Source organism: Ictalurus furcatus, unplaced genomic scaffold (genome assembly GCF_023375685.1).
Source record: "Ictalurus furcatus strain D&B unplaced genomic scaffold, Billie_1.0 scf1, whole genome shotgun sequence".
Taxonomy (NCBI): Eukaryota; Metazoa; Chordata; class Actinopteri; order Siluriformes; family Ictaluridae; genus Ictalurus; species Ictalurus furcatus.
The window spans coordinates 900,193-911,776 of record NW_026521050.1 but is presented as its reverse complement, the minus strand read 5'-3'; the positions used below and the strand labels follow the sequence as shown (position 1 = coordinate 911,776).

Here is an 11,584-nt window from a genome sequence, read left to right as displayed (position 1 = left end):
GTCTTAATCGGGTTAAGAGTGGATTATTGTTGTCCATGTAAACGCACTGATTGAGCCATTTGAGTGGCTCTGACCCAACTTCCCTTCCCCAGTAGTTCCCACATCAGGCAATTTTTCTCCCCTCTACAAAGGTATGACAAAGAGTGGCCTCAAAGTCTGGCTTTAAGCATCCGGCCTGGCAAGTGCAGGCAATCCCAGTTAATCAGCCTGGAGTATTCTGGGTAACCGAGTTCCCCCACACGGCAACTCTTGCGGTGCACTGCTGCTGTCCTCTGCTGGCTGTGCGGGGTGTAGCACAGCCTCTTACGCCTCACTTGTGCCTTAATACCTCTTAAAATGCTACAAGCAACATATGGAGAAATGAAGCATTTGTTTTAATCCTGTGTGCCATGATATGGCAATGACAATTCCATGGATGCAGCATTCCTTTTTAGCGAAACACAACACGAGTTTTAATGCATTAAAAAGCTTTTTTTGTTGGAAAGAAACAGAATGATAATGGGTAGCTGATTGGCCTACAGTGAGTGACATGTCATGTGTAAGTGAGTTCTTAAAAGAGCCGGACACTGCCAGTACCAGCAGTGTGATCCTGACTCCAGGACAGGAGTCAAAATGGGAAAGGCACAGCTGCACAATAGCATTCCAAATAGTGTCCCCAGTGAGACCCCTTGCTCACAGAAACAGAGCACAGGCCAGTGTCTATACTATTTCCCAAAGCGCCAGCTCAGCCTAAAACGTCTCTTTAAGTGCCTGATGAATGTGAAGGTGTCAGGGTTGAACTAAAGTCGGAACAAACTGAACCAGTGGACAGAGAGTATCACAGCGCGCACTCTCATTTAAAAAAAAAACAGACATGGAAAAGCATTAAGTATTAAGTACATTGGTAGTGGGGTATAATACAGAAGACTGACACGGCACTACACACAGCCAGCTGCTATTACTGGGACAACACCACCGATGGACTCTGCATGGTCAGATGGGAGAACTATGCAATAATAAATTTTATTTGTCGCCGCCTTTCATAACACTCAAGGATACCTTACAAGAAAGACAACATACAGATATAGCCGCAAGCGGTGATTATCGGGATCCAAGCACAAACTGCTTGTGTACAGTTATACGATTGACCATGTCTCTTTTCAAATATAATACAAGTCTTTAAGTGTCTCTACATGGAAGTGTTATTCTATGTACTATATTACAATATACAAATAATACTGTCTTCATTTTAATTGGACAGCAATACATTCAGTCATGTCTAGCAACTTAACAAATATGTTTTCAGTATTTAGGATATATAAAAATGAAGGTATTTTGAAGATCACAGATTTCTTTTTGCAAACGGATTAGGCTTAGATGGTTTTAGACTTTATTAAACTTTATGAAACTATAATGAATTTTATGCATAGTGGACCAATTGAACTATTTATACTGAGATTTTAAACTATGAGACCTGAAAGGATTTGTTATCATGTGGCTCCCTCTGGTGGACAACATTAGTGTTATGGCCTTCTTCTCTCATTCTCATTGATATAAATGGCTGATATTTTAAAAATTGTTGTTGGCGCTCAGAGCATCAGAAATCCATGAAACATGACATGCTTACTCAATGTCTTGTTGTCCATACCACATTTTGTGAAGTTTGAATATTGTGTTTAGAAGGCCAATTAGTCATTATGGGCCACACCCAGAATCAGCCTGTATCTCAGATAAAACTGTTACAAAGCGGTTTTGCTGCTGATCATCTGTAGGTGGCCCTAGGGGTGTTTTGATGTGGCTTATTGTGCGTATTACTTAAAAGCTGTATGTCAACATGAATATTTAAATGACATGTAAGGATTGCTTACTACACAAACTGAACTTCCATGCACTGTGATGTAAGCATTTTATTTTCCATATAGTGAAAACTGTCAGGACACCTGCACCAGGCAGAACATGTACATATAAAGGCCATGGTGTAGGCCAAGGCTAATGATGTATTGTAGTATGTACTTTGAAGAGAAACAGGCAAATTAAATGTTAGTAAAATTGTAATGCATCTTCAGTATTTAATGGTATGGTGTGTGTATATACTTCTTAGTGCACAAATGTGTTCTATTGAACATCTGCTTAGTTTTGCAAGCCTTTGATTGTGTGTGCATGTAGTTCTAACTGCACTGCTGTATCGTTTTCTTGTAAAAGTATTTTCCTAAATTATGTATCTTTTTCTACACAGATGGTGGTTAGCATTAAAACGATGCGTGAGGGCACAGCTGCTGCACCTCCCTGTGAAGGAACAGGGCACTGTCACAAGGAGGTCAGACTTTGAGCAACTTTCTATTCCACAGACATATTAACCATTACCCTTTAAAGTGTTGAAGAGCTTAAATCTACGTGTGTGTGTGTGTTGCAGACTGTGTGGGACAAAGACAAAGCAGAGAGAAAAAGGAAAGCTGAACTGTGCTGGAAAAAGACCATGGCTCAAACATTAGAGAGCCAGAGTCATTTTATCAATAAGTACATAGATCTGCTCACGCAGGATTCAGAGGATCTGGACGCCTCAGCCTCTACATCAGCAGAGCATAGGTACCTAAGCATGCTCGTAGTGACGCAGTGTTCTTAATAAGTCAACTTGTATTGTATTCTCAATATCCAGTCAGTACATTTATGTCAGTAAATGCATGCATCAACACTTCCTTGACTTTGCTGAGCAGTTGTCTGTTCTTTGTCCTAAAAGTTCTTGCATATAATGGTGGTCGTCACATAACATAAGTAAATTCCAATCCTTAAACTCTTTATCCTGCATATTCATTTAGAGCATTTTCTGTTGGGGTAAATGAGTAGAGAGGATCCTAGGCCATTTTTAGCAATTTCCTGGTGATTAAAAAAAGATGAACCCATTTATTCAACATTGATTATTTTAACAAATTCAGAGGGACCTTAACATAAAATTAAGGTTATAGTGTACTTGTAACCATCCGTCTCTGCTTGGTACAGCCCCAGTTCATGTGACAGTGCTCTGGTGTGTGTGGGACCTCGTCGTTGGCGTGCCAGAGGAGGAGAGAGGAGGCAGATGGAGATGTGTATCGTGTGTCACGAAGCGCAGGAGATCCTGCCTGATGGCACCGCCATGGTGCTCGCTGCCTTTGTCCAACGCTCTATGGTCATGTCCAAGAACCGCAAAAGACCCCCTCACAATCCAGTTAAGGTTATGGTTTACAGTGTGCAAGTCAAGTAATTGGATAGGTTTGAGTAGCCAGTGTGCTTATTTCTGGAGGATACATGTGTGTTGCAGAGAGCTATGATCCCCTCTTCATGCACCCTGACCTGTCCTTTGGTACCCATACCGGCAGCTGTGGCCACATCATGCACTCTCACTGCTGGCAGAGGTGAGGAATTGGGCAAAATGTTACTTCTAGACAGCCTTCTACTTAATCCCAAATAAAAAGTTTTGCTGCTTTCAAATGTTTGTGGATATAGGCAATAGAATCAGCAGCTAACAGTAAATAGTTTGTCTAGAAAATATGACCTTTATATGAGCAATTACAAATAAATTAGCTAGTATTAATCAATCAGTCGGAATGTTTTGTGACTGAAAAGTCAAAAACCTAATCTGTGATGTACAGGAAAGTCTTCATGGATGTGTGGTGATCGATAAGATGTAGATCCAAACTGGATGTGTTTGGCTTAAATATGCGATCTGCAGATTTTTTTTTTTTTTTTTGACCCAATACAGTGAGCTGATCATCGACACAAAGCATGAAACAAAGCTTGCTATGTGCACTTGACTATTTTTCACTGTCTTAGATCAAGCCAGTGTTATTTTCAAAGTCTGTAAACTTATTGTGCCTCATGGGGAAGCAAAGAACGTTAACCTGATCTGACCTTAGGAGTAAATGCAGTGAGTATCAAAAGCTAAAGAAATCAGGTGATGGAACTTGTTACGCTTGGCAATCAGCAATGCTCGGTTGTTGAGGACGTCAGATTCCGCCGTGTGCTGTGCGCTTCCCAATCAAAAATACTTTTCATATGTTCCCGTTCTTCAATGGAGGGGAGTGCTGTCCAACAGTTTACACTCCTGAAGAATGTTACCTCGGATAGCTTTACAAGCAGTATATGGTGTTCCCACGTCAATCCTACATCCATGTCAAGCTTAACAGCTCAGTGGATCAGTTTGCTTGTCACTGCTTAATAGATCTGACCAGTTCGGTCATTTCTGTGATTGCATGGTACATATAAAGCTCATGGAAATTTGACAGGTTGTCAAATAATGGTCTCTTAATCTTCGAGTTATTTTCTCTTACAGATACTTTGAGACACTCCAGAGTCAGGATGCGCAGTGGCTGCATGAGCAAACCAGTTACGATGTAGAGAATGGGGAGTACTTGTGTCCACTCTGTAAGTGTCGCAGTAACACAGTCATTCCTCTCCTGCCCCTCACTGAGACCACCTGCAGGTACTCGCATACAAACTTGTGGTTGTGATTATTCTAAGTGGAGTTGCTCTGAATCCGGACCGCTTAATATTTTAACCATTGCATTGGCGAATTAGTTGTAGTGGCTCTGTAACCAATGCAAACTTGCCTATGAAATGCCATGGAAGGGTACAGAATGACACTGTAACAGTGCATACCCCATTCCATTATTCCTCTTATTTATTTATATATTTTATAGCAAGGGAATTGATATCGGGCACACGGTGGCTTAGTGTTTAGCACGTTCGGCTCACACCGCCAGGGTCCGGGTTCGATTCCCGCGGCTCTGTGTGTGGAGTTTGCATGTTCTCCCCGTGCTGCGGGGGTTTCCTTCAGGTACCCCGGTTTACCTGGTACCCTGGTACCTCCCCCAGTCCAAAGGCATGCATGGTAGGCTGATTGGCGTGTCTAAAGTGTCCGTAGTGTATGAATGGGTGTGTGAATATGTGTGTGATTGTGTGCCCTGCGATGGACTGGCACCCTGTCCAGGGTGTACCCCGCCTTGTGCTCGATGCTCCCTGGGATAGGCTCCAGCTTCCCCATGACCTGAAAAGGAGTAAGCGGTTGAAGATGGATGGATGGATGGGACTTGATATCTGTAGCTGAACTGCATGTCTTGCCATGTTGAGATCAGAGTATAGAATTTCTGCTAATGTAAGATGGCTAATCCACTGCTGTTGCAAGATATTTAGTCACACTGACTCAGTTTATTACAGTAAATTTGCCAGTTGTCCCATTGAGTTTGACATTTTCTCTGGTTAAATAGTAAAATTCATGCATGTTTGTAGTTACAGCAATAGTGAGCAGCCAGGTCTGGCTCATTGGCTGAATACAACGTATACAAGCAGATCAGAGCCTTGCACTCTGCTCATAAGAGAGCCAAGCCAACAAGTGAGTCTCATCATATATAGTGCGTGTGCTCCTTATTTGTGTGTGTATGTGTGCACATGCAGTCATATTGTGGTGTTTGTCTTTTAGATGCTGGTGAGACAGAGACTGTGGAGGACTCTCCTCCTCCTGAGAGTTTCAGGCTGGACCACACACCAGTGTAAGCATACCCACTGTTTCCTTTCACAACTGCGTATCTGAGCGTGTCTTTAACACTGACCTGTGATGTGTTTTGATAGCAACCCTTATTCAAGCTCCATAAGGGAGATGCTGATGACATTTGGGACCGCAACTTATAAAGTTGGCCTTAAGGTGCACCCTAATGAGCAGGACCCCTGTGTGCCTATCATGTGCTGGGGCAGCTGTTCTTACACCATCCAGTCTATAGGTCAGTCTGCACCCATTTCTTACAGACTAAGAATTCATGTATAAGATTTACAATATTCACTGACCTGTGTTAAGGGGTAGTTAGTAAAAATGTTTTGCTTTTTGGTAAAGAACATTATGATATGCATTTGTTGTTTTTCTGTGCTTGTATTTTGTACAGAGAGATTATTGGTAGATGAGGAGAAGCCTTTGTTTGAAAGTTTACCCTGTAGACAGGTATGACAACCCAACTTATTGTCATATCTCAGCCCAGCCAGGACTCGGTTTCCCGAGAAGCAACACAGTATTCTACTGTGTTTATTCGATAAGTGACTTTGGCCTTTGCTTACGTCCCCGACCACGATTTCTGTCTTACCCCGTTTGTTTTGTTTGCATGATCGCCTGACCCTCGCTTGCTTCTTGACTACGGACTGTGCTCACCCCTCTGGATTATACTGCCTGAACCTGCTGCCCGCTTCTGCTTCTGTATTCCCCACGGTACGTGACACTTATCATGCCGGAATGAATTCTTCTTTCGAGGGATGTGTGATGATGTAATAAATTCTGTATCAGAGGTATTGTTAGTGCTGTTAAAATACTCGACTAAGCACTGTTTGCTTGCAGGATGTAGTAGTTAATTGTACACTAGAATAAATTCTTCCGATGATTTGATTTGCTTTTCATTTGTAATTCTAAATATAAAAGCATATATATATATATATATATATATATATATATATATATATATATATATATATATATATATATATATATATATATGTATAACTGTGTGTATATATAAATGAAAATAGACTGCATCTGTCAAATCATTAATCAAGCTTCTGAGCATCATTCGCACTCTAAAGATATCTAGAAGATTGCTCAGTTATGTTCGGGGTTCATTTTGGTAGCATTACTAAATATTCTGAATCACAAATATCTGCAGGTATTATATTATCCTTCCTCAGTTCTAATTCCTTCTATATCCTGTGATATTTATCCATATTTTGTATCCTAAATAATAAAAAATAGAAGTGTCATAAAACGTGCCCTTGTTTAGGAGACTATTTGAGTTCCCTGGCTCGGTTTGGCTCTGCATGCTGGACTGTCTCCTCTCACTCCTGTGCAAAATCACTTCATGCGACTGTTGGTAGATATATTTATTTCATTATTTATTTTTCTCTCACTTGTAGTTTTTTTAGTTCTTTAACTCTGTGTGTGTGTGTGTGTGTGTGCGCGCGCGCTCCGTGCAGCACTTGTTCTTGCTCCCCAGGTGGAAAGTTCCCCCTGCATTCTGGATGTGGACATGTTCCAATTAGTGGTGAGCTGACAAGCTTGTTAAATGATACTTTAGGCACTATTAAATGTATATTAGCATCAGATTAGAGTAACATTGTCGTCCAGAATCTAAACCTGTCTATCTAACAGGTAATTGTCTGTGGTTTCTTTGGCTGTAGTCTCTGAATCATGTTTTGTGTTTCTATGTCAGGTGAGTCTGGTGCTGTCCTATTCAGCATTGCACTGCTTAGACTCCTCAGGGCTTAGTGCGGATACTGCACACCTGCATCTCTTCCACTTGGTCATTGTTGCTCACCTGGTCCAGATCCTCCTCACCTCTGTGCCAGGTTAGAGCATATTCTACTTAGAGCACGTACAACTTAACAATAGATGGTGATCTGTGTTATGTTGTCATTTGTGTGTGTTTATTAACCCTCGTTCTTACAAATGTGTAATAACGTGTTTGTCAGTATGAATGTTCTTTTGGGATGTTTTTATTGAGCTGCTTCAAAGTATTGAGCAAAGGCTGTGAATACTTATAAACATGTGCTTTTTTTGTTTTTTTATTTTTCATAAATTTCATACTCATTAAAAGATTTCAAACAAACTTCTTTCATGTTGTCATTATGGTGTATTGTTTGTAGAATTTTGAGGAAAATAATGAATTTAATCCATGTGGGAATACGGCTGTAACATAACAATGGGGAAAAAGTGAAGCACTGCGAATACTTTCCGGATGCACTGTATATACTATATTGTATGTAGTGAAACTGATCTTGTTCTTTCCCTGTCCCCTATCTATCTGTAGGTGCTGGGGAATGGGAAGTGCTGTGTGCATATGTGTCTGCCTCCTAACCTGCTCCAGCTCTATTATAATCACCAGGAGCTTCTGGATCCCCTGCTTCAGGGGTGAGAAACTTCATAACTGAGCCGAGAAATGACAGGTTTTCTGTGAATGCTGATGATGCCATATCATGTGTACACATCATTGATTGTTTTGTAATGGGTTGAGTGTGTTGTGTCCATTTGTCCTGCAGGTGGTGCTCACATCCAGGCATGCAACAATGTCTCCAGTCACCTGAAACCCTTATAAGGTGATCATTCTGTATTCTTATCTATAGCCTTCTGAACTTTGCTTTGAAATGGTGGTTTTAACCCCCTTACCCTGTAAGGCCGATATAGCGGCTTTACAGCGTAAATGTTATCCCCGTGAGGCCGGTGTACTGGCATTGCTCTGCTATGATTCCTTACTTATTTAATTATTATTTTTTTACCTGGAAGGTTGAAGTCATGACATCACGACGTGATTACAACATTACGCTGTCATTACAATGAAGATGATCCAAGCATGAATATTGGTGTAATAGTAGAAGTGAACTAAAAATGCCAAAGTGAAAAGCTAATCGTGTTCCAGCTAAAGTTACACCTACAGTGAACACAGGTACATCTAAAACCGTGGGGGGGGGGGAGAAAACATACACAGTTACACAGGCGAGAGCGAGGATTCTAGATAGTGACAGCAGTGAAAGTTCAGGCGATGTTGAAACCGAAACTGATAGTGATGCAAACTCATGATTCAGACCCTGATCCGTCTTCATCTTCAGCATCAACCAGTGCGACTGACACTGCAGGGGTCTGGAGTCATAACCTGACCATCTCTGTGCATTCGTGAAAACACTACCTGCTGGTCTGATTATCACCAGAAAGTTGACTTTTGGCGCTAAAATGCATTTATTCAAAGGCATTGACCATGCTGATGCTTGTATAGTATTTTTAAATGATTAGAAGGATTTTAGCGAGCATTTTTCATAACTTCTCTAGTTAAGAATTGTGCTCTAAGTGGAGTAAAAACACTGAACTGCTTCATTTTCAAAGTAATATTACACAAATACATTATTATAAGTTGTTTCAAGGCCTAAAAATGTTCAAATTAAAATGTTGATTTTGGCCCAGGAACTCAGGGTTGGCGTGCTGTTTCTCTGGGGAATATAGGGTTATGGGACATAATACTGTGGGAACTTAGGGGTAAGAGGGTTAAGACTGAATGTTTTCAGTGTTTTTTTTTTTTTTTTTTTTGTGTAGTTTTCCTTGGGAATCCAATAAGCTAATTGATGTGCCAGAGGATTACTGTGCACTGATCAACCAGGCTTTCAGCTTCACGTGAGTGTGTGTACTCTGAGTTGCATTCATTTATACCCAGTATCTGCTTAATAGAATAGAATTCTGGTGGACATCTCTAGTTATTGCTTTTGTGTTTATAACCTCCATTGTTTTTGTAGCTGTCCTAAGTCAGATGGAGTTAAGTCTTGAGCTCAAACTCTGTGCTTGGTGTGTGGCACGATGCTGTGATCTCAGAGCAGCTGCTGCCAGACTGAGCTGGAGGGTGAGGACGTTGGAGCGTGTACTGCACACACCTTTGTTTGCTGAGCTGGTGTTAGCATTTTCCTCAGGTTAGAAGGAAGACACATCTGTGTTGATTGCCATGTCTTATAGGTGCATTGCCTGTTTATATCAGGGCTGGGCATTGGTGTGAATTAGTCAGCAATAATCCCTCACCCATTAGTTACTCATTTTGGGAAGGAAGCTGTAAAGCTACTAAATAAGAAAAATAACAGCAGCTTGCTAAAAATACTCCAAATAACACTTTAATTTGAAGTTCCATAATAAACTATTTATAAGCAAGGAATACAGTTTATTATTGAAAGAGGATGTAATAATCAATTAACTGGTCAAATATTATGTTACATAACAAGCATTTTCCAAAATGTTTAAAAAACTACATTCATTTTCTTCATTTATTAATACATGACTTCTTATACTAGTGGGCCTCCACCCTGTCCTAGAAACACTCCATCCTACACAGTTTCAAGCTTCCTTTCCTCCCAACACTCCTCAACATCTCAGTAATCCAGCAATAGGCCTGGAGTTGAGACATTCCTGCTGAATTAACATTTATGGTTGTGAATATACAGCATTTGTAGGCATTGTCAAGTCCTAGCTTGCAGTACATGAGCCTCTGCTGTCTTTTACAGGGTGAGGGAGAATCAGGTTCTTTTCCTGTACCTCGATGACTATGGAGAACTGTCCAAGGGCTCAGGTGAGAACTCAAACAAGATACTCAACGTGTTTTGTAAAATTTGTGTTTAAACCACTGTTTATATCATTCTCTTTCCCTCCCAGATGGAGGAACGCGCTACAGAAAGATTCAGAAGCTCTGGTGCCAGCACAGCATCACCGAGGAGATGGGTCATGCACAGGAAGCTAATCAGACTCTGGAGGACATTGACTGGGAGATCCTGGATTTTCTTGGCTAATGCCAAATCTAAACTAACCAGGGATCTGCACATTTACCTAGAAATAGTGCAGAATCTTGAACATCAATTATTGAAAATGTTGAACATTTCCTTTTTTTGTTTTTACATTTCAAAATTCTAAAAACTTGTTTATTTCTAATTTTAAATAAAAAAAATTCTTAATCAAAATAGACAAATGTCATATTCTGAGATATTTCTAAAAGAAGTTCAGTGATCCATAACTAATGGATGCTGTAATGTACAACTGTTCTGAGCACATTTTCTGTTTTTCACTTGCAGCCTACAGCCAAAATCCCCAGTACTGACTGAACACATCAAATGCTGAGTTTACTTTTACAGTCTTGAATTAACACCTCTGCTAACTGCGTCATCACCTACAGTGCTGAATTGACAGTTTACTTAACAGCCATAATGCTCACTGTTTACAATACGAATTAAAGATTATATAAACCCTGGAATTGTGAATTAAGCACACCTTTGGTTAAAAGATGGGGAAAAAAAGAATTGGTTTATCACTCGTTGGTTTTGTAAATAAGGCTTGGTGAAAATTAGGTTTAAGCTCTGTTTGTGCCACAGGCTATATACCCTTCCTCTAATTTGTTTTCAATGGATGTGTACTGTTTTACAATCTAAGGGCTTTGTTTGCATCTATAATGATTACACGGATAAGACATGTTTACCGTTTGTCACTTTCCTTTTTTTCTCTCTCCTTTTTGGCTATACCAGTTAAATATGTCACAGTTTAGTCAACTGTAACTCTTTTTGTTCCTGGTTGTTTGGAATCAGTTAATAAACTGTGTTTTTAATATTGTATTTTGTTCATTAGATTATAACAGATTGTGAGGCATTTTTGCTGCGTTTGTTTCTTTAGTTTGGAAATTCTCCTTATGTCTCTCTTAATCACACACGGACAAAAACCAAATGTCAGAAATGTTTTACTAATTATTGACCAGCATGCAGGGATGCAAGGAATAAGTTGTTAGACATAACTTCAGTAAGCACTCATGCTGAATGAATAAACACAAACCCGCGCATCACCGGAAAGCCTCGACCATTACAGCTCTGAGACAAACACGGAAGAAACTAAAACTCCCGCTAAAGCGCTACACCAATTAAATAGCAGCTCGTCCAGGAGCTCCACCAATTAGAGCGTAGCTGCGTTTGTTCGCGAGTTCCGTCTGGAGGTGAAAAGCAACCTTAACGCTCATTACTGCCCCCAAGCGTCACTGCAGTTACTCAACACTCCCACACATTACAGCAGGGGTGTAAAAGATTTTAATGACTT

The 11,584-nt window shown here is 40.4% G+C and overlaps 1 pseudogene; it reads left to right on the top strand.

Moving 5' to 3' along the window:
• Window positions 1-1,644: 1,644 nt before the first annotated feature.
• Window positions 1,645-11,584, top strand: LOC128604666 (E3 ubiquitin-protein ligase UBR2-like; annotated as a pseudogene).